A 25789-nucleotide genomic window follows, 5' to 3' on the forward strand; every position below is an offset into this window, starting at 1 on the left:
GTCTATTCAGATTGCTGGTCCTTCTGTTGGATCCACATTAGGCAGACACTCCTCCTCCCATGCATTCTCTACATTTAGTAGCCTTTCATAGTGGCACTTCCAAGCCTCTATCTTTGCAGAGTCACTAACTGCAAGAGAATCATCGTCAATGTAAATACACTTCTCTCCAACAACACTCCATTTTCCCCTGGCATACTGTCTTGTAAGACATTGGCAAACGTCTTCTTTTCTGCTTCCCTTCTGGCTTAGTATTCCTGCTTCTTAGCTTCCCTTCTTGCTGCCTGGTATAACTCTTTGCTGCTACCATCCTTCCAGTCCTTCTAAGCCTGTTTCTAATAGCCCTGTCAACTAACTGTTCCACCACCATGTTACTTTAGACCTGGTTTGAACTTTGCATAAACCACAAATTTGGTCTGTGACTTGCAGCAAATTGTCTCATAGAAACCTCCACTTATCTTCTATTTTGCAAGGCTGTAGCCCCTCCTCCTTCTTATCAAATGCTTTAGTTACGACATCTCTAAATCTCTGACTATTCAAAGAATCCTTAAGCTTCCATATCCTTCTTTTCCAAACTAGCTTGCTTCTTGGAATTCTTTGTGCCACCAACTTGAAGTCACTAGTGAATAACCCATGCTGAGGAGTACAATCCCCTCCAGGGAAGGACTTTGCATTTATGAGCAGCCATTATTACACATTTCTAATGAGAATGTAGTCAATCTTGCTAGCATAGTCACCAGATTTATAGGTTTTCAGGTGACTAGCTGGCTTTCTGAAGTTGGTGTTTCAAATCAGTTGGTCATTTGTATCACAGAACTCCAACAGCCTTGTTCCTTTCTCATTTTGGGAACCAATTCCATGGCCCACATGCACCCTATGGAAGACACCTGCTTGCTGCCCAGATAGCAGGAAAAGTGTGTGTGTGTGTGTGTGTGTAGACAAAAGTGTTACTATTTGAGCCACTGTTCTATTTTCTCTGTTTTCTATTCCTGGGTGGGTACTCAAGTACTTCCAACATAAAAGCCCTATCAAAAGCAACTATCATTAGACTTGGCGACTAGATTCACAACCATGACCATTTAAGGCTGTAGATATTATCCAACCACCTAGTTCTCAGTCTAACCCTAAGTCTCCTGCCACTTGGCTCAACTTGATGAATCTATTTTGCAGCTCTTTCCTGCAACATTCTAATTTGATATCTGTAGAACCAGAGCTGTGGAGATTTAGTGGCCCAGCCTGGAGAAACTCCCAGATTTCTGAGCAGTGTGCATCCTTTTGAGTAACATTACTTTAGGGACCCTTTAGAGGATCTCCATTTCAGTTGCTTGGTATCATCACATGACAATGCCTGAAATAGTGTGAGGTCTCTCCTCCTCTAATTAATACTTATAAAGTATCAACATTTAGAAACAGCTAGAAAGTGGAGATTGAAATATGAAACAATACCAGTAATATACACCTGGACCAATTAAAATACGAATAGATATGATACCAGAATGATTTCAACTACACAGAGTACAAAATGTAATACAGTCAGGTACACATAACATACTTCTAGATTCATGACTCATCATAAGGATTTCTTTTACTGGATGAATGCCACAATTTAGAGAGAAGTCGATAATGGAGAGGCTTTAAAGTAAAGCTAACAATGAGAAGAGTTTCAGCTAGCAGGAAAGAAAGCGGGAGTCACAACCATCTACACCATACACATGCAGACACTTAAGTCCTGAAGGAATCACTGCATCCACCAACATCTACATCATCTGGGAAGTTATCGTACTTGATAAGCAAGCAGATAGACGGGGTTAATAAGGGTTCTATTTGGTGTACTCAGTGCACACAATAGGTGATGTGGTATTAGAGGCAGGTTGATGGAGAGGAAGGAGTCTGAAAGTAGCAGATATACAAGAATAGTTAGCTGACAATAATTTTCTTTACCTAGGTGATATAATCATAAGTAGAGGAAGCTATTCTGAAAGTATAGTAATTAGAGAAACAATGAGGTGAACGATGTATGGGGGATTATTATGGTCAGTACACCGCTATCAATTCATCACAAGAGAGTTCACAACCATCAATTCACTGTAAAGAAAGTTCATCCTGAGGAAAGTTGACCGGGAAGATATATCCATAATATCTCACTAGTAATAGTTAAAAATTATTTTATTGAAAAAAAAAATAAATAAATAAACCATGCTAACCATGTTAGATATTTTCTGAAATTTTAACATCAATATGTTTAATAGAATTATTATACAGCTAATCTTTCAATTGGAAATTAGGATGATGTCTTCTCTTAATTTACATAATAAATCATTTCTAACAGCTGACCAAAAGGATTTTATGTTGATCCCTGTGTCAGAGGTCAACAGTTCAAATCTAGTCCCAAGCACAGCTCTAGGTTCCTAGTAGAAACATCTCACTTTAGTACAGTTTACCTAGATGTAAATAGGTACCATAAGGAAGTACAAAACATTGTTGTAAATAATGGGAACTTTGTATAAGTGATATCTGATGTTGTTACACTTTCAGACAAGGAGAAATGGAATGTCATGATGTTTATGCTTTTCCATATGATATTTCTAATGTAAAGGGGAATGAAAGGATTTCAAAGGAGAAATGGAATATTGTGATGTTCATGCCTAGCAGAAGACTTAGTGAAGACATAAAACAAACCAAAACTTTATTAACTCACCTGTCTACTTTAAACAACATATTTTAGTTCTCTCTTCCAAAAGATAATATTAACATTATTTGTGTTTTCTAGTTTAGCCATTATTACCAGCCATGTTAAGCTCTGTTGGATATTTTCTGAAATTTCAGTGATATCGATATGTTTAACAGAATTATTATACAGCTAAACTATCATCTAGATATTAGGAATGGAACCTGTTCTCGGTGATTTTAACAAATAAAATAGCTCAGGTGAAAGTAATATTTATAGAAATCTATTAGGTATTGTTATTTTTATACTCACCCACTTGCATCCATTTACGTCCTAACCCCTTAGCCACTCTGTAAAGATCCTTGGGCATCAACTCTGAACTCTCTGAAATAAATATTTCCAAAGTTTATAATTTATAGTAAAATTTGTTTATTTCTAAAAATAATCTACAGTTTATCAGACATTCCTACCAACAATGGTCAACTGGTGACCATTATGATCTTGGTCAATATTTTTATACTTTCTAATATACTTAATATTAACTCTATTGTCTTCTGAATTATCCATTTTATAAACCATGCTAACCACGTTAGATATTTTCTGAAATTTTAATATCAATATGTTTAATAGAATTATTATACAGCTAATCTTTCAATTGGAAATTAGGATGATGTCTTCTCTCAATTTAGATATATCATTTCTAGCAGCTGACCAAAAGGATATTATGTTGACACCTGTGTCAGAAGTCAACGGTTCAAATCTAGTCCCAGGCACAGCTCTAGGTTCCAGGTAGAAACATCTCACCTTAGTGCAGTTTAACTAGATGGTAATCTTTAATTTTAACTACCCCAATTCACAGGCTATCACCATGTCCTCTGAGTCAGTTGATATTTGTTATATAGAGAGGAATGAAAGCATTTTGAATGATGAATGGAATGTTGTGATGTTCATGCCTTTCCAAATGATATTTATAATGTAAAGGGGAATGAAAGGTTGTCAAACGAGAAAAGGAATATTGTGATGTCCATACCTTACAAATGATATTTGTAATGTAAACTGGAATGAAAGGATTTCAAAGGAAAAATGGAAAACTGTGACGTTCATGCCTTCCCAAGTGATATTTGCAATGCAAAGGGAAATGAAAGGTTTGTCTGAGGGGGTCTTGTCCTAGAGAGGTTTTGTCTGCATCCCATAAATGAATTGCGACTCTTTTACTTTGCCAAAATTTTGACTTTATTACTGAGACATGTTTCTTGTGATTTTATTACCAGTCACCAATTTTACGCTTCTTTCTGTATTCTGTGACTGTCACATTATAGAAAGATTTCTCATGGCACCAGCACACAATTTACAGATGCTTACATTTTTTAATATTTTCTGTGAATCTTTTACGAGTCCAGCTAGTATTTTATTATTGTGAGATATTCCTGTGATCAATGGTCAACTAATGACCACTATGTTTTTTAACACTATTTTTATATTTTCTTCAGTAATACCACCACAAAATAGACTAACTTTCCTAAACCTCTTCTTGCTAGTAAGTTATACTACATGATCCTAACAATATAGCAATTATCTTCTTTATCACAGCTTCGTGAAAATACTTTTCTAGTCTTATATCTGTACCAAATCAATGACATGGCTTTCTCCTCTCACCTCTAGAATTCAGTAACTAACATTCTTCTAATTTGCAGCTTAATTCGAATGACAATCAAGTCGGTCCTCCAAAGATCTACTCTTTGTTGAAGGTTGCTGCCTGTAATAGTTTATTTTAACTGTCTCACATCACAGGTCAACACTATGTCCTCTGAATCAAGAAATATTTGGATGCCATTCATCTTCCTTAATAACTCTACCCAGGCGGAGCAGAAGATGATGACAGGTATCCTAAAATAGTTCAGTTTAATGGTACGAAACTTCATCAACTACACATCCCTCTTCATCCCCGCATTATTGCACAGAAAATATTTTAAATGGTGCACAAGAACTGAGACTCAAACAAATATAAAGAACATTATTTACATTATTTACATTTGACGGATATTTCTCCTCATCTTGTTTGTTGTTAACACAACGTTTCGGCTGATATACCCTCCAGCCTTTGTCAGGTGTCTTGGGGAAAATTCGAACCTGGGTTCTCATTCCTAACAATGTTACTATTATTATTTATTATTATTATTACTATTATTAATCAGGTCGCTGCCGTGAATCGAACTCGGAACCTTGGGGTTAGTAGCCCGCGCTCTTAACCACTACGCCATATGCCCGTGGGCAATTATGGGGTGAATTTTAAGGCTTATAAATCTATTATTTTTCTATCCTTCCTCAATACCGAGAATTTGGCTTTAGGATCAACACCACTAAAACCAACCCTATGGCTGTGATACGTTGATGACACCTTTATTCTCTGGCCCCACCAGCAAGATGTCCAAGTGCTGTTAGATCATGTGAACTCAATAAATCCATCCATACAGTTCACCATGGAAAAGGAACAGAACAATCAGCTGGCATTCCTGGACGTATTAATAACACGCACCGAGTTTGGATTCAGGACATCCGTATATCGCAAGCCAACCTTCACTGGACAATACCTTAACTTCAAATCCCACCATCCATACAGTGTAAAGAGAGGAATTGCTCAGTGCCTAAAACACCGAGCAAAGAATATAAGCAGCGATCGTGATACCCACCACGAGGAAATGATCAAGCTCAGTAACAATCTATTAAGAAACAACTACCCCAAGAACATACTATCTACTCCAATTATGAAGAAAAGAGAGGATGAAACCAATAAACTGTCTACAGTCTGTCTACCCTATGTGAAAGGCCTCTCCGAAAAGATACAAAAGATATGCGGCCCATATGACATCAGGGCAGTATTCAAGAGCAATACAACATTTCGCAAATATCTCCTTCGGGTAAAACCACCAACAGAAAAGAATATGACCAAAAACTGCGTGTACTCCATCCCATGCAGCTGTGGTAGATTATACAAAGGCAAAACATGTCGCCCCCTCAAAATAAGGGTAGAAGAACATCGCAAAGCTGTGACACGGGGAGATATTGATAAATCGGGTATAGCTGATCATGTATGGAAAAATGGAAACCACCTCCCCCTGTGGGATGAAGTTAAAATAATAGACAGGGAACAACACTGGAAAATACGAAAACTAAAAGAAGCAGCACATATGCTAGGACACAACAACCTCCTAAGCAGACAGAGTGCAGATATGAATAGCACATGGGAACCGGTATTGAGGAAGGATAGAAAAATAATAGATTTATAAGCCTTAAAATTCACCCCATAATTGCCCACGGGCATATGGCGTAGCGGTTAAGAGCGCGGGCTACTAACCCCAAGGTTCCGAGTTCGATTCACGGCAGCGACCTGATTAATAATAGTAATAATAATAATAAATAATAATAGCAACATCGTTAGGAATGAGAACCCAGGTTCGAAATTTCCCCAAGACACCTGACGAAGGCTGGAGGGTATATCAGCCGAAACGTTGTGTTAACAACAAACAAGATGAGGAGAAATATCCGTTAAATGTAAATAATGTAAATAATTCCTCATCTCTTAAATATAGAACTGTAAATATAAAGAATATTGGGATATAGACCAAGCTGCAATCACCAGATCTTGTATTTGCCCAGAAGTTTTGTCTTATCTATTGCTTGTAACCAATCCTCAATTTGTGCCATGATCTGAATGCCTCTACTCTCTGTCAACACCATAGTTTAGCATCGTCGTAAACACTTTAACATTTGGCATGGTTTCTTCTGCAAATTTAAACTTCACTTGCTTCAAGTGATCTTTCATAAATGGCAGACTGAATTATTTATTTGCTTTAAACCACTTTACTGACCTAGTAATTAGCCAGTCCAGAAGTAATTGCCTATCCTTTTCTTCTGTTTTAAGGTTTGTTATGTCATTCATAAAGGCCTTCTTACGTGATTTCCCTTCTGATCAATGTAACATATCCATAAAAAGCACAAACTAAATGACTGATATTGACCAACCTACAGTAATTCGATTTTCAACAAAAAGCTAATCAGTTGTCAAATCTTCTCTTATCAGCCATGTTATGAGATTGTTGCAGTAGCTCCTAATTAGATCTGTAATCTTCTCCAGTGTATAAAAGTTGATTACTTATTTCTTTATTGCCCACAAGGGGCTAAAGACAGAAAGGACAAAGCGGGACAGACAAAGGGATTAAGTCGATTACTGGTATTAATTGATCGACCCTGAAAGGATGATAGACAAAGTCGACCTCGGCGGAATCTGAACTCAGAATGTAACGGCAGACAAAATACTGCTAAGCATTTCACCCGGTGTGCTAATGTTTCTGGCAGCTTGCCACCTTCGATAAAAGTCGATTACTGCCATCAGCAATTTCTCTTGTAGAGAAACATAAGCAGTAACTAGATAAAGCTATACAATATGCAAATCTCCTGAAGGAATCACTGCATCCACCAACATCTACATCATCTGGGAAGTTATCGTACTTGATAAGCAAGCAGATAGACGGGGTTAATAAGGGTTCTATTTGGTGTACTCAGTGCACACAATAGGTGATGTGGTATTAGAGGCAGGTTGATGGAGAGGAAGGAGTCTGAAAGTAGCAGATATACAAGAATAGTTAGCTGACAATAGTTTTCTTTACCTAGGTGATATAATCATAAGTAGAGGAAGCTATTCTGAAAGTATAGTAATTAGAGAAACAATGAGGTGAACGATGTATGGGGGATTATTATGGTCAGTACACCGCTATCAATTCATCACAAGAAAGTTCACAACCATCAATTCACTGTAAAGAAAGTTCATCGTGAGGAAAGTTGACCGGGAAGATATATCCATAATATCTCACTATTAATAGTTAAAAATTATTTTTTTGAAAATAAATAAATAAATAAATAAACCATGCTAACCACGTTAGATATTTTCTGAAATTTTAATATCAATATGTTTAATAGAATTATTATACAGCTAAACTTTCAATTGGAAATTAGGATGATGTCTTCTCTTAATTTACATAATAAATCATTTCTAACAGCTGACCAAAAGGATTTTATGTTGATCCCTGTGTCAGAGGTCAACAGTTCAAATCTAGTCCCAAGCACAGCTCTAAGTTCCAAGTAGAAACATCTCACTTTAGTACAGTTTACCTAGATGTAAATAGGTACCATAAGGAAGTACAAAACATTGTTGTAAATAATGGGAACTTTGTATAAGTGATATCTGATGTTGTTACACTTTCAGACAAGGAGAAATGGAATGTTGTGATGTTTATGCCTTTCCATATGATATTTCTAATGTAAAGGGGAATGAAAGGATTTCAAAGGAGAAATGAAATATTGTGATGTTCATGCCTAGCAGAAGACTTAGTGAAGACATAAAACAAACCAAAACTTTGTCATTAACTCACCTGTCTACTTTAAACAACATATTTTAGTTCTCTCTTCCAAAAGATAATATTAACATTATTTGTGTTTTCTAGTTTAGCCATTATTACCAGCCATGTTAAGCTCTGTTGGATATTTTCTGAAATTTCAGTGATATCAATATGTTTAACAGAATTATTATACAGCTAAACTATCAACTAGATATTAGGAATGGAACCTGTTCTCAGTGATTTTAACAAATAAAATAGCTCAGGTGAAAGTAATATTTATAGAAATCTATTAGGTATTGTTTTTTTTATACTCACCCACTTGCCACCAATTACTTCCTAACCTCTTAGTCACTCTCCTGGGATCCATCTCCTTTGAGCCCTCTGAAATAAATATTTCCAAAGTTTATAATTTATAGTAAAATTTGTTTATTTCTAAAAATAATCTACAGTTTATCAGACATTCCTACCAACAATGGTCAACTGGTGACCATTATGAACTTGGTCAATATTTTTATACTTTCTAATATACTTAATATTAACTCTATTGTCTTCTGAATTATCCATTTAATAAACCATGCTAACCACGTTAGATATTTTCTGAAATTTTAATATCAATATGTTTAATAGAATTATTATACAGCTAATCTTTCAATTGGAAATTAGGATGATGTCTTCTCTTAATTTAGATAATAAATCATTTGTAACAGCTGACCAAAAGGATATTATGTTGACCCCTGCATCAGAAGTCAACAGTTCAAATGTAGTCCCAAGCACAGCCTAGGTTCCAGGTAGAAACATCTCACCTTAGTGCAGTTTAACTAGATGGTAATCTTTAATTTTAACTACCCCAATTCACAGGCTATCACCATGTCCTCTGAATCAGTTGATATAAAGAGGAATGAAAGGTTGTCAAACGAAAAAAGGAATATTGTGATGTTCATACCTTTCAAATGATATTTGTAATGTAAAGTGGAATGAAAGGATTTCAAAGGAGAAATGGAAAACTGTGACGTTCATGCCTTCCCAAGTGATATTTGCAATGCAAAGGGAAATGAAAGGGTTGTCTGAGGGGGTTTTGTCCTAGAGAGGTTTTGTCTGCATCCCATAAATGAATTGCGACTCTTTTACTTAGCCAAAATTTTGACTTTATTACTGAGACATGTTTCTTGTGATTTTATCACCAGTCACCAATTTTACGCTTCTTTCTGTATTCTGTGACTGTCACATTATAGAAAGATTTCTCATGGCACCAGCACACAATTTACAGATGCTTACATTTTTTAATATTTTCTGTGAATTTTTTATGAGTCCAGCTAGTATTTTATTATTGTGAGATATTCCTGTGATCAATGGTCAACTGGTGACCACTATGTTTTTAACACTATTTTTATATTTTCTTCAGTAGTACCACCACAAAATAGACTAACTTTCCTAAACCTCTTCTTGCTAGTAAGGTATTCTACATGATCCTAACAATATAGCAATTATCTTCTTTATCACTGCTTTGTGAAAATATTTTTCTAGTCTTATATCTGTACCAAATCAATGACATGGCTTTCTCCTCTCACCTCTAGAATTCAGTAACTAACATTCTTCTAATTTGCAGCTTAATTCGAATGACAATCAAGTCGGTCCTCCAAAGATCTACTCGCAATATCATGACACATCACTTAGCATAAACATACACCTGATCTCTTTGTTGAAGGTTGCTGCCTGTAATAGTTTATTTTAACTGTCTCACATCACAGGTCAACACTATGTCCTCTGAATCAAGAAATATTTGGATGTCACCCATCTTCCTTAATAACTCTACCCAGGCGGAGCAGAAGATGATGACAGGTATCCTAAAATAGTTCAGTTTAATGTTGCGAAACTTCATCAACTACACATCCCTCTTAATCCCTGCATTATTGCACAGAAAATACTTTAAATGGTGCACAAGAACTGAGACTCAAAAAAAAATAAAAAAGATCGGGATATAGACCAAGCTGCAATCACCAGATCTTGTATTTGCCCAGAAGTTTTGTCTTATCTATTGCTTGTAACCAATCCTCAATTTGTGCCATGATCTGAATGCCTCTACTCTCTGTCAACAACATAGTTTAGCATCGTCATAAACACGTTAACATTTGGCATGGTTTCTTCTGCAAATTTAAACTTCACTTGCTTCAGTTGATCTTTCATAAATGGCAGACTGAATTATTTATTTGCTTTAAACCACTTTACTGACCTAGTAATTAGCCAGTCCAGAAGTAATTGCCTATCCTTTTCTTCTGTTTTAAGGTTTGTTATGTCATTCATGAAGGCCTTCTTACGTGATTTCCCTTCTGATCAATGTAACATATCCATAAAAAGCACAAACTAAATGACTGATATTGACCAACCTACAGTAATTCGATTTTCAACAAAAAGCTAATCAGTTGTCAAATCTTCTCTTATCAGCCATGTTATGAAATTGTTGCAGTAGCTCCTAATTAGATCTGTAATCTTCTCCAGTGTATAAAAGTTGATTACATATTTCTTTATTGCCCACAAGGGGCTAAAGACAGGAGGGACAAAGCGGAACAGACAAAGGGATTAAGTCGATTACATCGATCCAGTGCGTAACTGGTACTTAATTGATCGACCCTGAAAGGGTGATAGACAAAGTCGACCTCGGCAGAATCTGAACTCAGAACGTAACGGCAGACAAAATACTGCTAAGCATTCCACCCGGTGTGCTAACGTTTCTGCCAGCTCGCCACCTTCGATAAAAGTCGATTACTGCCATCAGCAATTTCTCTTGTAGAGAAACATAAGCAGTAACTAGATAAAGCCATACAACATGCAAATCTCTTTTATTCTCATTTTTCTCTTGTATGGCATTCCATATATTAAATGTATATTCCATATTCTCAGGAATTCAAAGGATTCTAGTCATATGGACACTTTCAGTCCCATAGCAATTATTTTATAGATTTGTAGCTGATCTCTTAACAAGTACATCTATGTAAATTTCGCCGTCTACATTTACAATTAAAATTGGTCTCAACTGGTTAGTTCTGCTTTAGCATCCTCTAGTGAGAGAGAGAGAGGGAGAGAGAGGAAGAGAGAGAGAGATACTTCGCTTATCTCAGCAGCAAACCAAACTTTTGCTCTTAGATAAGAACAATGAATTTAATAATAGATTTACTACATGTGAAAAATTATATGGAATTTAATTTGGGAACACTTTCCATCTTACGTCTGCCAGAATATGGCATATGGCTAAACAACAACAGCAATAAGCTATCAGAAAAATGTAAAACAAACAAAAACATTGTCATTAACTCATTTGTTTACCCCTAACAACAACATATTTTATTTCCCTTTTCCAAAAGACAATATTAACTCTATTACTTCAACTCATTTATCCATATTACCTTTGCTAAATTCAGTAGTTAACCCTGAAAGTTCAGTAATATCTTTTAATTTAAAGTTAACCGTTCAAGTGGAAATTACGAATGGAACCTGACCTTACTCAATCTGACAAACAAAGAAACTCAGGTGAAGGCAAAATTTATAGAAATCAATAAATTCTTGTTATTTAATACTCACTGGTGGGACTACGTGCCACTTGCAGCTCTTCCTTGTCCTCTGCTTCTGAAATAAATATTTCTCATTATAGTATTATTTTGTTAATTATCTTAATAATCTATAATCTGTGAAACTTTTCTATCATCAATGGTCCTAAAATGACCACTATGGCTTTGGTCAACATTTTCATACTTCGTACAGTGGTACCACAACAAAATAAAGTAACCTTCCTAAACCTCTTTCTTCTTGTAACACATTCTACATAATCCTATCGTTGTAGCCATTATCTTATTTAGTTATTACAACTTGATAATAATGCCCTTCTGCTTTTGTCGTTCCTGTCTTATATCTCTGCCAAACCAATGGCATGGCATTCTTCACTTACCTCTTGACTTCTCTAACAAACATCCTTCATATTTCCTGCTTAACTTCAATATCAATCAAAATGGTCCTCCAAAGATCTAGTCACAAAATCATGACACACCACATCGAGTAGGATGAACATACACCTGATCTCTTTAATGAAGGTTGCTAATGGTTATTTTTAATGTCAGCTGTTCCACATCGCAAATCACCAGGATATTCCCTGAGTCGAAAAATAGCTGAAGACATTTGGATGTCTTCATATGCCAGAATATGGCATATGGCTGAACAACAACAATAAGCTATCAGAAAAATGTAAAACAAACAAAAACATTGTCATTAACTCATTTGTTTACTCCTGACAACAACATACAATAACAACATTGTTATTATCTCACTTGTTTACTCCTAATCAACAGTGTATTTCACTTTCCTATTCCAAAAGATAATATTACCAATATTGTGTCAACTAATTTATCCATATTTCTATTGCTAAACTGAGAGGTTATTTTATGAAATTTCAGTAAATACTTCAATATTACAGATTTACAGCTAACCACTGAATCGGAAATTAGAAAAGGAACCTATTTTCAGTCAATCTGAGAAACAAAACAAAAAAAAAACACATGTGTAGCTAAATTTTACAGAAATCAATTAATAATTGTTATTTTATACTCACCATCTGACGGTAGTTTACTTTCTGAAGGATGTTCTGTTGTCTGGACTTCTTTCTTCCCTGAATGTCGATCCACTGAAATAAATATTTCTCTTTGCAGTATGGTATCATTATTTCTGCTAATAATCAATATTCTATTATTACGAGATATCATAATGGTTATCATCAATGGTTAACTAATGACCACTATGGTTTTGGTCAATATTTCTATACTTTCTACTGTGGTCATTGAAGAGAATACAGACATGAGCTCAGAAATAAGACTGGTCTATATACAGAAGGGACTGGATGTGGTTCAGGATGCAGACAATCCTAAGTGGGATTGAAGATCCATCAAGGCAAGAATTATTTGGAGAAATTGAAGCAGTGTAAGTCATTTGACCATCAAACATGAAGAAAGTCACCCTAAGAGTCAAAGTGCAGTAGACAGATAAATACTTCAGCTGAAATGCCTTCATGATCTTTAGGTCAAGATGCCTCTTTGCTAGATGAGATGATAAAGAAACGAAATAATTAGTGGTCAGCTGCAAATTATAAGGCTAGTGACAGGTCCCTCAAAGGGAAAGTATGCAAAATGCTCCATAAAAAGGATGGGGGTAACAAGAGTTAAGCTGAATAAGCTTGCAATCACCATCTACGACATAATTGTTGAGTTATTTGATGTAATGGAGGGTAACAAGAAGCAGTTATCTGCTAAGTCTGACGAAAGTAGGTGAGAAAAAAAAGATGCATCAGTTAAGAAGGGAGAAGAAGGACTTACAAAAGCAGTGGAAAGCTGACCAGACCCAAGAAGAAGGAAGGTTTGCTAGCCCTGTTTGAAGATCTACAGAAAAAGTGTTGTAACATACAAAGAAATATCAAATGGATTGAAAGAAGAAACGAGATTAAATGGATGAAAGAGTAGTTCCTCGAGACTGCTTATGAAGTCACGACGATGCTGTCTGTCGATGTTGAAACCATGAGGCTAAAATGCACTAAAGATAAACTAGATATGCATGTACAGGTATGGAGAATGTTATTTTAATCTTTTATTGCTTCTCAAAAGTTGTGCCTAGGGTCACAAAACAATGATATAAACGGTTTTTTTTCGATTTCAATTTTGGCAACCCCACTGTATATACTGCTTGAAGTTAGAAACCTAGAAAATATAGAAGTAAATACTAATTTAATCAATTTAAAACCCCATAGTGTACGTAAATATATACTACTAGCTGTTGGACCTGGCATTTGCTCGTGTTTTTCTTGTTGAAGTTAAGCCCACCTCTGACCTTGTATTGAAATCTTCTACTTTCCCCGTACCAACTATTACCCATTAAGATGTTATATCTGGTTCAGCAGGGATTTTACCCAGTTAACACTTTCAACATATTTCATCATAATGGACCATCTGAAATCACAGTCAAACTTTTGGGTGTACCTCCAACTGTTGAGAGTGACGTTTGTTTATTTCTCTCCTCTTAATGCCACTCTCTGTACAAAATTAATCAGTGTGTTCAATCTCAGCAAAATCCGAAAGAAAGTGTTAAATTTATGTCATAAAATAGAATCCACGTGACCATTTACATGAAAATATCCCATCTTAAATCCCAATATGAATAATCGATGCTTCATATGTCGAAGTGCTTAACTCTACTCATGGGTGAATTTTCTTCAAAATCAGTTCATTATTTTATTGGGAATGAATTTTGACGATTTCTGCCTTTCACCAGTTTAATTTTAATTCTATTACATGACTCCAATGATAAACTTTTCCTAAAAGTTAAATTTCATCAAAATCAGATGAATTCTGTAAAAGTTACAGCATAAGATATTAATCCAATGTGGAATTGCATACAAAAAGCCTATTGATTTCTTAAAATTCCCACTCACGTGCAATTATCGATTTTTGTCAACTCTTCATGCTGGCATCAACTAATGGACATGAACTGTACAGTTCATGTCCATTGGTTGATGCCAGCATTACAAAATCAATAAGAATGTCTCTAAGGAAATGCTTATTTGCATTTGTCCCCTTTTAAAGCCCTTTTGAATTAAATAAACATCTTTACCGTCTCTCCCACCACAAAATTTACCTACATCTCAAATTTCATTAAAAATGGATGAAAAATATAAAAGTTATGGCCAAAAATAAAATCCCTATGGGTATTTGCATGCAAAAAGCCTATTGATTTTATATAACCACTGATCAGGTGCAATTATCGATTTTTTATCAATACTCATCATCATCATCATCATCATCATCGTTTAACGTCAGCTTTCTATGCTGGCATGGGTTGGACTAGCACTATATACTGAAATCAACTCACTGCCATGAGCCTCGCTCACTCATTGATTTTCATCAAAATCGGACCAAAAAATGCAAAAGCTGCAAAAAATAATAACATCGTTATGGGTATTTCCATTGAAACGCCCGATTGAGCTCACAAAAATCGATGCCAACTGAGCATTATCGAGTTTTCGAAAAATTCTGGCCTTATCTGAAATTCAGGGCATGTAATCTATCTATGTACCAAAAATCATTAAAATCGGTTGGACGATTCGAGAGGAGTTAGATTAACCCCAAACACACACACAGACAGACACCATTACACATTTATGCATATAGATTTTAGCTTAGCATGGGTTCTTTTAATACGCTGAATCCAAAAATAGTATTAGTCTTACAATTTGATTTTACAATATGGCACAAATTTAAGAGGGCGACCAAGATACACATCTTTTTCACAAAATCAGTAGTTGTTACCAAGAATGTCATATGAGATGTCTTTATATATGCTTTTGACGTCAAAGAACTCGAATTGAATGTGGAATAAGCAGTTTAATGACAAATAATTAAGTAATTTAATTTTACAGAAGACAAAACATTTCCGAAGTTCTGAAATGTATATGATAAATAATACTTTGACAACCTTTATGGCTTCAGAACCTCACACCAAGTCATCCAATGCATGACTGAAATCAATAAGGCTTAAGTCTGTCTTGCAACTCACATTATTCAAGTAAATTTTGAAATTTATTACTTATTGTTCCATTGACAGATTTTGATAAACGTTGTTTGAGATGGAAAATCTTGCTGGTTTTTGGCACAGAAACAGCAGTGTCACTGGCATATATGATTTCTAAATACAGCCTGCCGACCTTTTCTTTATCTGGTATATCTGCCATGAAATAGGCATCTGCCTCAATGATGCTAGTAAGCGGTACATCATGATATATCAAATTATTCAATTCAGTTGTTTGTCATGTATCCACTCACCCCCAGGTTTGATAAGTTTGTTATATTGCCTGAATGCCCCGCACTCTCGAATCAGATCAACCGACTTGGGTTTAACTTAAGAAGAAGATGATAATTAGAATTGCTTGGTACCTCAACAACTCAACTTGTAGTTGATTAATCTGACACTGCATTCTGAGTTGAGATTGTGAATGGGAGCTCTCTCTAGTTTAGCTGAATCCATGTTTGCTAGAGCATGGGGAGATATACTTTGATGATGTTTCCAAAATGATATCTATAGAGATTATATATAATCTGGCAAAGGGATATGTGACCATCATTATAATGATATCTATATAAATTATATATAATCTGGCAAAGGGATATGTTACCATCATTGTAATTATAAATATATAGTTTGTATATAATCTGATAAATGTATATGTGAGTGACCACCATTATAATGATATCTATATAGATTGTATATTATCTGACTTTCTTTCATATTGCTGCTATCCATTCAGTTGATTAAAACAAGATCTACTTATATTTTAAAGGGCCAGCCTTTTCACCTTCTGTGTTATGATGAATCTTCCTGGGAACTACATTTAGTGTACTCACGTCTTCGGAGTACTCAGCCACTTTCATGTTAATTTCATTAACAGGCTGTTTTATTGATAGGAAAACTGGATCTTTCATCATCCTAACCGATGGAGTGCTAGTTATCTATATAGATTGTATCTGAAAACAGTTGATATCATGGTAGTTCCATGAGGAATCGCAGAAAAATGGTACCAGGTCCAGTACCAAATACTAACAATAATTTCTTTTATCAGTCAAAAACAATGACCAGGTTCCGTGATCTAATTTAAAAATAAGAATCAATTCAGAGCTAAAACGAAAAGGTAAAAGACACAGAAAATTGTGCCTGCATTAACATTAATATAATCTAAAATCCAATAAGAATGAGTATAAATATGGATGGTAAATGTTATTGAAACTTTGTAGTAAGTGTTAATTAAATATTTCATATCAAACATCAGACTACTGTAATTATTGGAGCTCTTCATAAGATGACAAATTATGGAGAATTTCTGGAGGACAACTTTTCAAAATACGTTGAAATAATCAATGACACCTTTCACTAAATAAATATTCATAGCAACACAAAACAACTAATTAACAATCAAAATCTCTAATGTTGTTTCTTAATCTCTCATTTGAGATTTCCTCATTGACTCTCCTATTTTACCAAAAAATTGATGTTCTTGTAACTACCTTTGTCTATAGCTATCAGATTCACAAGATACTGATAAATCATTAATCACCTCTAATCACTCACAATTGGCATTAAAAAGTTAATATTTACTGATAAAAGCCAGGAATATTATTGATATTTCTCTTAGCAACCTCTTGAAGTATAGCACACCTTGTACTTGGATGAAGACAAAATTTAGTGGATGGGGGGATTGATATAGTATCACAAAGAGAAGACATCTAGAACACCTTTTATCATAAATGTGCCAACTTATGACAGACCTGGGTCTACACAACAATATAAAGTACATTATTCACCATCGTAAAGCCAATGAATCAAACAGACAGAGCATTAAATTGTATTCTTACCAGGTATACTACATGTTTCTATAGCTCGTTGACACTTGGGACAAGTTTTAAGCTCATTCTCATTTTTATAGCAATTTCTGCATATAACAGTGTGTTCACATGGTTGGAACTCCACTATAGGTTCTTTCTTTTTACACAGCAGACATCTGTGGAACAAAACAGAAACACATCCCACCAATAACATTCGTTTATAACAAGTATTGGATTGAGTACATATTTAGAGTACAAAATATTGAGACACTACAAGAACCCGCAAAAGTACATAAAAAAGTTCTTTAACCAATAACATAAATGCAGATATGTGTGTGTATATGAATGCTATGCTCACACGTGTGTGTGTTGCATTCATATACATACTGTTAAATATATTTTTTGACTTTGATATGTCACAAAAATTGGTTTGTAATTAGCTCTATACTAGAATTGAGGTATATTTCTGGAATATATTGTGTGTACACATTATGTTCCAGAAATATACTTCAATTCTAGTATTGAGCTAATTTCCTCTGAACAAAATCTTATTTGTTTAACAAGTGCTCTATATTTAGATATTTGATTTTTGAATTGTATGCATGGACAGACAGAGTACATTTGTCATGCTTCTTGTATGGGTGAACAATATGCAACAAAACAGGTCAAAACTCTAAAACAGAACAATGCCTAAGAAACATATCTGTATATATATATATATATATATACAAAACCAGAGAAATCTTTAGAAAACTGATGAGTTGAATGCAGTAAAAGTCATGCTTCTATCTGCCTTCAATGTACCGCTAATCTCCTGATGATCCCAGTCCAATAAAAGGTACAAAATGGTTCTATGATGGACGGAATATAGGAAGTATAGAACTACGAAACTGGTCCTTTCTGTGGCTGATCTGTGTGTCATTTCCAACAATTGCTGGCATCCAGACAGAAACTTCAGAAATTTGACATAACAGATATTAGAGTAGGAATCCGTGCAGAATCACACAATGAAGACTCATTTCAGCATACTCAATATACAAACCTGCCCCTAGTTATATCCACAAACTGGGGACACTGAGAAAGCCACTGAATTTGGCCACACAGGATGTAATTGTTCTTGGTGTATCTGAAGAAATCATTGATCCACAAACATTTTCTCACAACTTGTCCACTTCATATATGTTTCTCCAAAAACATGTTCTCTGTCTCATTTGATTTGACCAAAATCCAGATTAGTTACATTAACCTCCCACTGAAGCAGTTATCTATTATTTATCAGCTTCTCAAAGGTAGCCTCCTTTTGCTGCTACACCAGCTTTTTCTAATTTGATTTTAGTAACTCTGTATCCCCAGAACAAACGAAAATTTCCGGTGTTATTCCTTTGTCCAAAATGGGTGACCACACATCACCTGTCAATTATTGTCCAGTCAGTTTCATGAGTTGTCTCACCAAATTAATAAAGTCTTGTGCCAGAAAGAAACACTCTGGAACATCTGGATCTCTCATGACCTTATTCAACCCTCACAATTCAGATTTATCTCTAACTCCATCTGCTGTGAATTTCTTGAAGACATCACCTAAATCGCAGATAGTAACTCATAGGTGGATGTTATCTATCTTAACTTGCACCAAAGCTTTTTTACTTTTATGCCACACAAATTAATTCTGGTGAAACTGTTAGAAATATTCACAAGGTCCAATACTATATCTGGTTGATACGCTTCATTCTTCATCAAATCAAATTAGTCACAGTACAAGGAAATCATTCTGCATCCTATAAAATCACATCTGAAGTTTTGCAGGGGTTTGTTCCTGGTCCTCTGTAGCATCTTGTATTAACTAAATAGATGCCAACTCAAAGTATATGAGTATATGCTATAGGTCATTCCTGCAAACTGATTTTGACTCCTTGCAGTAATGGATCGCTGACAGGCAACTGAATCTGCCTGTAGATTTTGAGAAAAAAAACCCATAATTTACCTACTCCATGCATAACACAAAACTTAAGAAGTCTCCTGGTGGACTTGATCTTGGCATTGATGAAAACAATGATCTGTGACGAACAAAGCACATTTCTAAAATCAACAAGAACACAAAAAGTGTTTTAGCATCACTTAATCTACTTCTTGTGAGCTCTCTGCTTAAAGTTATGTATGGCTATCATATGTCCACACTTATAGTTTTATCACTCTTTAACTGTTCCCTTTTCTGTCTGTCTGTCTTTTATGCCAGGAAAAGTAAAAGCTATCCTATCCTTTCCACATCCCACCACAAGCAAAGCTCTACCTCAATTCGTGGGCATGGTAAATTTTTAGCTTTGCTTCATCCCTTCTGCAGCAAAAGTGATGAGACCCCTATACAAGGCACTGTCAAAAGAGGGTTCAAAAAGACAGGTGGAGTGGGATAGTACAAGGACTTCAGCCTTCGAATAACAAGCAACCATGCTGTCCAATCCTCACATGTCAGCTCGGACTGCACTCACAGTTGACGCATCTGACACAGCCATTGGGGGTGTTTTGGAATAACACATCAACAGTCAGTGGTGACTGCTCGCCTTCTTCAATCGACAACTACGACCCCCTGAACAGAAATACAGTGCTTTTGACAGGGAACTACTGGCTGTTCATCTCGGTGTCCGCCACTTTCGCTATCTCCTTCAAGGCCGCACGTTTACAGTATTCACAGATCACAAACCACTCACCTTCCCTATGAGCAAGCTCTTGGAACCTTGCTCTGCATGCCAGCAACGACAGCTATCAGCAATTTCTGAGTACACAACAGACATCCAACACATAGCCGGCAAGGAAAACCCAGTTCCCAACACACTCTCTCGCGCTCCTACTTGCTCTCACACCTACCTAGCACCAATAACGGAAGGACTAGATTACGAAGCTATGGCTGTAACCCAACAGACAGATGACGAGATCAGGGCCTACTGCACTGCCATCACATCACTTTCTTAGCAGGATGTACACTTTGGCTCTAACGGCACAACCCTATTGTGTGACATATTCACTGGGAAGCCACGACTGAATTGTCCCATCAGCCTGGTGCAAGAATGTTTTCGACATCATTCCCGAACTTTCCCACCCAGGTACTAAAGCTGCTGTCAAGCAAATTTATCTGGCACGGTATGGCCAAGAAAATCAGGGACTGGACCAGGTCCTGCATCCCCTGTCAACAAGCCAAAGTCCATCAACATACCAAAGCACCCCTTGGCAACTATGAACCACCTTAAAACAAAAGACTATCAACAGTGAATGTGAAACGAATCTGAATGAACTAAACAGAAATAAGGGTCAATTTAAGTCCCGGTCTACATAAAGTAATAAACCATTGATAAATGTATTCTCATCTCCACTAGTTTGTTTGCGTATAGCTTAACAAACTATAATAGCTTAATTGCAATGCAATAACATCTTGTAAACAAACTTCGTTTTGTTTTTGGAAGTGTTGAATGTGTTACACACACATATTGTTAGTGTGTATTTGTAGAAGATTTTTTTTATGAAACTTCACATGGTGATGACTGATTTGGACAAAAAAGAGGCAGAAAACCTTGGTAGACAAATTCCACTTCTAAGTAACAATTTCAAAATGTGTCCATTCACTTCATTATTTAGTACTACATTTTTTCTGGTAGGCACAGAACTTTAAAATAGTGGTTTAAGAGACGTATGTTGGGGAGAGGTCTGCAAGCTATAACTATCAATACAATCAATCATGAGAATATAATGAAAATAGTGTTCTTTGTTTGACCCTCTAACAAATGTATTTTCTGTTTATTGTCCTTACTATTGTTGTGTGGTTTTTGGTCAAGACACTAGTGACAGTATAATTTATTGGTAGAATTAACACAACGCAATACATATAAACATGGTTATATACAAAATAGAAAATTCACTGATTTACATTGTCTTTGCCATGGAATACTTACAACGATGGGAAAAGCTCTTCTATTTTCTTTTTAAACTCTGAATTTTCAATGAGATCTACTGGGGTCTTACTACATTTGTTTTTATGGTGAAAGTTTCCTTTCGAATGACCTAGATACATAGCAACGATTGTGCCAGATAGCCTCTCTTCTTTTTGCAAATTAAGCATTTTGCAGAACTGAAAATGATAAAATATAAAATGATGAATACAATATTACACAAATATACATTACAGATGCCCCAAATTACACAAAAATTCAACTACATTTACGCATAGTTTGAATATCCAGTGATTAAATTGATAACACAGTACTGAGTTCCTTCATGGTTTTAAGTTCTTAAGTTTAGTCTACTTCCATTTTTCATTTTCTGCATTAAGATAATATTTTAAATATATGATCAGAATATTCAACAGAACTGACCTTATTGATTAACATCAAGTTTATTGATACTTAATGCATAAATATTCACTTGTCAAACACAATATCACAAATTTTCAATAAACAAAATATTAAAAAGTCATAGAATCAAGTCAAAAATAGGAAATATAAAGGAACAAATATCCCAATAATGATGATGCTCAAAACACAACAAACCAATAAGAACCTATCTATATATGGGGCTCAATAAAGCCAACTAGCCATAGCAAGAGAAATATCTATAGGAGAGTAATGTCTCCATAATTAATAAAGAAACATTTTTGGATGATGAAGGTGATGTAAAGGAAGTAAGAATCAGTGTCACAGCTCAAGCAGCACATCAACACATTGTAGGTGATAAATTGTTCAAGCTGTTAGTCTGATAGATAATTCCAGAAGTGAAGGAGATAAAGATTTTACTGCCAGAGTAGCTTGTTCTCACCAAAGAAAACATTATATCAACACTGAGATGATCATCAAACTGTCTGAGATAAAGTCATACATCTGTAGTGACCTTTAGCCATATTAGAATCAGAGAGTTGGTTGAGTTCTGCAACAGTTGACAATAAATAACATCAGACCTACAGATGGTTAGATGTTGAAGCAATTCCTTTTTCACTCTCTCTCTCTCTCTCTCTCTCTCTCACACACACACACAAACATGCACATATATAAATGCAAGACCCAAGGATTGAGGTGTAGAAAGTTAGTTTCAAGCAATCTGTAGTAAACGTGAAAAGAAAAAAAACTCTCAAGAAGTACTGTCTTGAAAGTAATGACAGCCTATGAGAAAGTGAGAAAAACCTCCTTGTTGAAACAAAACTCCGGGAGAAAAACCAAAACGTTCAGATAGAGACCATTGGACTCTTACGACAATAGTTAGAAAGGATCACAAAAGTACAGCTCCCAAAATTACTGCAGAGCTTAATGACCACCTTGAGAACCCAGTTTCAACAAAAACTGTTCGCCAGGAGTTGCACAAAGTTGGTTTTCACGGGAGGGCTGTAATCCGAAAACCACTACTTTCAAAAACAAATGTTGCAAAGCATTTAGAGTGGAGTAAAAACCTACAGAATTGGTCCCTAGAGCAGTGGAAGAATGTTATTTTCTCGGATGAGTTATTCTTTACCTTATTTCCGATCACCGGCCGAGATATATGTGTGGAGACACCCAAAAGAAGCATTTGACCCAGATTGCCTTTTTCTAACTGTTAAACATGGAGGAAGATCTGTGATGATCTGGGGGCGGGGCTGTATCGTGGAAATCCGCCGGCCCAATGGTTTCCCTTCATGGCAGAATTAATAGTTAAATGTATTTAAGCATTTTATCTGATCAAATTTATCCTATGGTTGCGGAACTGTTTCTGGAGGGAAATGCCATCTTTCAGGATGATAATGCACCAATTCACACAGCTAAAGTTGTTACTGAATAGCATGAAGAACATTCTAGAGAAGTTGAACATCTTATCTGGCCACCACACTCCCCAGATCTCAATATTATTGAACATTCATGGTGCATTTTGGAAAAACAAGTAAGGAGTCAATATCCTCCACCATCATCACTACAAGAACTGGAGACTGTTTTAGCTGAAGAATGGACAAAAATTCCTTTGGAAACAATTCAGACTTTGTACGAGTCCATACCTCATAGAATTCAAGCTGTAATTACTACCAAAGGTGGTCCTACCCTGTATTAAAATAAATTTGTTTGAAATTTTAAGGTGTTTCCATTATTTTGTCCAACCCTGTATATATGTGTATATATGTATAATATATGTGTGTGTGTATATATATAATAATAATAATAATAATAATAATAATAATATTAGGGATAAATAATATAAATAATATGGAACTCTATAATATATAAATTAATTTTTGTTAGTTTATATTTTACGTTTATAATTTTAGTTTAACCTAAAACTTCGTTTAAATTGCATTTTAAACGAAAGATTCATTAAGATAAGATTTGCACATAATATTTCTGTTAGTCTATATTGTTTCTTAGTCTTATTCTTTAGAATCTATTATTACTTAGATTTTAACGTTCAATAAATTGTTTACAATATAGTTAATTATTTTATTATGATTTAAGTTATATAAAGTTTAATTTTTCATTCATGATTTTATAAATAAAACTTTCATTCATGTTTTTATATCTCTTTGTTCTATTCTTTTTCTTTACGCAATATCTTCATGCAACTTCTTTCTAATAAACGTTTTATTTCTGAGTTTAACAACATGAGAGTGGAGAGACCGGAAGGAATTAGTTGCTCTCTGCAACCTGAAAGATATTTCCTCATCTAGAGAGCAAGAACGGCTGAGTGTGCTGCCCAGGTAGACAAACTTGTCTACTACCTTCAGAATTGTTCCTTCAACCAAGATAGCTGGTTTCACATATAGATTTCCTGCAGGATGGAACATTACAAGTCTTGTCCAGGCTAATGCCAAGTCCAAATGCCTTGCAAGAAGCAGAAATGCAATTCATGAGTATTTGCATTTCATCCACTGTATGAGTGACTAAGTCACAGTCATCTGCATAAAGGAGGTCACGAATAATAGACTGGAGAACCTTTGAATTGGCAGCAAATCGGTGAAGATTAAAGAGGCGGCCAGAAGATCGATATCTGACATATATTCCCAGAGAGCTAACCTTAGCAAAAGCATAAGTAAAAGCAGCAGCAAAGTACAAAGAAAAGAGAGTTGGGGTAATGATGTCACCCTGCTTGACACCATTCTCTACAGGAATGGGTCCTGCCATGCCACCACCAACATTGACCCAAGCCTCCATCCCATCATGAAATAATTTAATTATAGATACAAAGTGATCCGGACATCCAAGTTTGCCAAGTATTTTCCATAGAAAGGCCCTATTTACAGTATCAAAGGCCTTTGTTAAATCAATGAATACCTGGATAAGATCCATATTCTGCTCATAGCACTTCTCCTGCATCTGTCTTGCTGTGAAAATCATATCCATTGTCCCTCTACCAGATCGGAAGCCACATTGAGATTCAGATAGGACATCATTTACGAGACACCCATTCAGACGGGTAAGAAGAATATTTGCCAGAACCTTGCCAGCAGCTGATAGTAGAGCAATACCTCTGTAGTTACCACACATTGTTCTGGCTCCTTTTCCTTTATATAGAGGAAGAATAATTGCATCCTTCCAGTCCTTAGGGATTGCACCATCCCTCCAGACTGCACTAATAAGTTCATGAAGGGACTGTGTGATGTAATTACCACCAAATCGCAAGACCTCAGCACAAATTCCATCCTTTCCATCCTTTCATCTATTGAGGGTGAAGAGTCTAAAGAGCCAATGATAGGTCTTTGTTGCATAGTATCAATCACTGTTTCATCCACAACTGACTCATGGTTTAGGAGTTCAGAGAAGTGTTCGATCCGGCGACCTGTGATTTCTGTTGATTTAGTAAACAGGGTGGAAGACTCCTTGGAAAGCAAAGGAGCTCACGTGGAGCTCTTAGGTCCATAAGCATGCTTCATAAGATGGTAAAGTTTCTTGCTGTCATTTGCATCAGCAGCAGCTTGAACATCACGAGCAAGATCCTCACACCAAGTGTTCTGCATCTTCCTGAGAGATCGCTGCAGTAATGATTTTACACTGTTATAGTGGGCAAGTGCTAGACTTCGCTGCACAGTAGATAGTTCTCTGTGTAGCAATACACTGTGAGCATGGCGCTTTACCACCAATAGTCGCTGAACTTCAGCATCATTCTCGTCAAACCAGTCTCTGTGTCTGGCAGTAACATATCCCAGTGTTTCGGTTGCACATTGAAGAACCTGGTCTGGAAAATCCTCCCATGCTGCAGCAGTTTCAATGCTGGACAAGCGAGTCTGAAGTTCTTTCCTAGCCACAACATCATATACCTTGTGGACATTTAGACGCCAAGGAATGCTGACTGGTCCTCTTCTCTCTTTCATTCTAATTACCATTCAGAACTTT

At 35.7% G+C, this 25789-nt stretch overlaps 1 protein-coding gene across 1 annotated transcript in view; it reads right to left on the reverse strand.

Moving 5' to 3' along the window:
- LOC106870313 (uncharacterized) overlaps positions 1–25789 on the reverse strand; it is a 47978-nt gene that overhangs the window by 2530 nt on the left and 19659 nt on the right. Inside the window, exons 8-13 of the mRNA XM_089352535.1 lie at positions 21404–21579; positions 17496–17641; positions 12659–12730; positions 11638–11682; positions 8377–8442; positions 2978–3049 (exon numbers count right to left, since the gene is read on the reverse strand). The gene's annotated coding sequence lies outside the window, so the exon portion shown is untranslated. The remainder of the gene's footprint in view (positions 1–2977; positions 3050–8376; positions 8443–11637; positions 11683–12658; positions 12731–17495; positions 17642–21403; positions 21580–25789) is intronic.

The sequence above is a fragment of the Octopus bimaculoides genome, chromosome 5, assembly GCF_046866305.1.
Source record: "Octopus bimaculoides isolate indiv1 chromosome 5, ASM4686630v1, whole genome shotgun sequence".
Classification (NCBI taxonomy): Eukaryota; Metazoa; Mollusca; class Cephalopoda; order Octopoda; family Octopodidae; genus Octopus; species Octopus bimaculoides.